The sequence below is a fragment of the Alligator sinensis genome, unplaced genomic scaffold (genome assembly GCF_000455745.1).
Source record: "Alligator sinensis unplaced genomic scaffold, ASM45574v1 scaffold360_3, whole genome shotgun sequence".
Lineage (NCBI taxonomy): Eukaryota > Metazoa > Chordata > Crocodylia > Alligatoridae > Alligator > Alligator sinensis.
In genome coordinates this window covers 813,406-814,918 of record NW_005841977.1, presented here as the reverse complement: position 1 = coordinate 814,918, position 1,513 = coordinate 813,406, and the positions used below count along the sequence as shown (strand labels likewise).

General features: G+C 48.6%; 1 protein-coding gene across 1 annotated transcript in view; it reads left to right on the top strand.

Moving 5' to 3' along the window:
• The window catches only part of STK10 (serine/threonine kinase 10), a 77,033-nt gene that overhangs the window by 16,013 nt on the left and 59,507 nt on the right, over positions 1 to 1,513 (top strand). The window lies entirely within an intron of this gene.

Below are 1,513 nucleotides of genomic sequence, written 5' to 3'. Positions count from 1 at the left end.
CCTGCTCTGCAAACAGGAATGCACAGCAGTGTGACTTTCTCCTCCTTCACATCCTTGAGAATGCATCGTGTCAAGCAGTTACATGTCTGCCTGCCGAGAGTACTCCTGTGCTTGTGCAGGTAGGAGGAATAGACATTCAGTATATGGGGGACTAAAAAGGAAACCAGAAAAAGAAAAAATTCCTTCTGTAGAGCACTCTTGTATTTATGGGGAAATGGGTTAGGGGAGTCGCTGGGAGTTTCCTCCACCATCCTAACTGGTGATTCTATGAACTTCTGCAAATGCCTTTGTGGAGGGTGCAATATTCTGAGTCGAGCAACCCAGGGCTGGTGCCTTTCTTCTTAGATGAAGAATGCTAGCAATCATAAGCCTAATGGGGAAGCCCTTTTTATTGACTCTTGCACTGGGTCTGCTCTGCTGAGTGTAAAGCACCGCCAGCCAAGTGAAATAGCCTGACATCCTGTTCTATGAAGGCCCCTCGTCTTCGCTTCTGAGAGCACTGTTCGGAAGACCTTCAGGCGGCAGCTGCCGCCAGCATACTGGTCTCTGGGGATGAGAGGGGAAAGAGCAGAGCGGGGAACTGAACTGTGGAGGAAGGGATGTTGCTGATTGTGAGAACAAGCAGCCACAGGGCCTATGATCTGGGAAAAATGCACTGTGGCTCCCTTGCTCCTTGCGCATGCCCAAGTTTCTGCCCTCTGCATTGGGCTCCTCAACCTGGCAGAGGTTGAAATGGTTTGTGAGTCACTCTACTGTTGCCTTCACACTGCTTATGACTGGGTTGGGGAGCTGCTAGCTGTTTGGTCAACAAACCTTTCGCTTAACCTTGTTGGCTCAAGGTATTGGCTTAAAATTTTTTACGAGTGTTGGAGGCATGGGCAGGGCTAAGGAATGAGAAGAAAATAACTCTGCAAACATTCCTTGATAGGTACGAGCGGCCTTTTTTCTGGCAATGTGTGACGGCAAGCAGGGCAGCTACCCCAAACCTGTCAGCAGTCTCTCTCGAGATCAGCTGTGTGTTTGTGGCTTCAGCTGTTCAAATGCACGCACTGTCTCCTCACCCTCTCTTATTGCTAAGAGAGAGTTTTTTTTATATAGACAAGAGTTAATCATGGAAAGCTCTTTGAGTGCCATTGCCTTTTTCCAACTACCTCTGATTTCCACGCCCCTCCCCCTGCTCCTTTATACTTAAACTGATTCCTGTATAATCCCTTGCATTTGGCCAGAGGTTAGTGAGCTTTTCTGTTATCTGCACTCACTAGTGGTCTGTCACTACCTCCAGAACTGATACAGTAGTGCACTGGGTAGGGTAACTGAGATCCCGACAGCAAGACTGACAGTCAGATCCCATTCAGTCAGTGCTACCCACTTGCATGTGTTGGCATTTCACCTTGCTGTACTGTGTCTAGGGGAGGAAGGAGTGGAGGGGGAGACAAGAGAGGTGTTCGTTCAGGGTTGTGCTATGAGGCTTTACTTTTGGAACTGGTCCGAAGTTTTACGGAAATACTGGGCA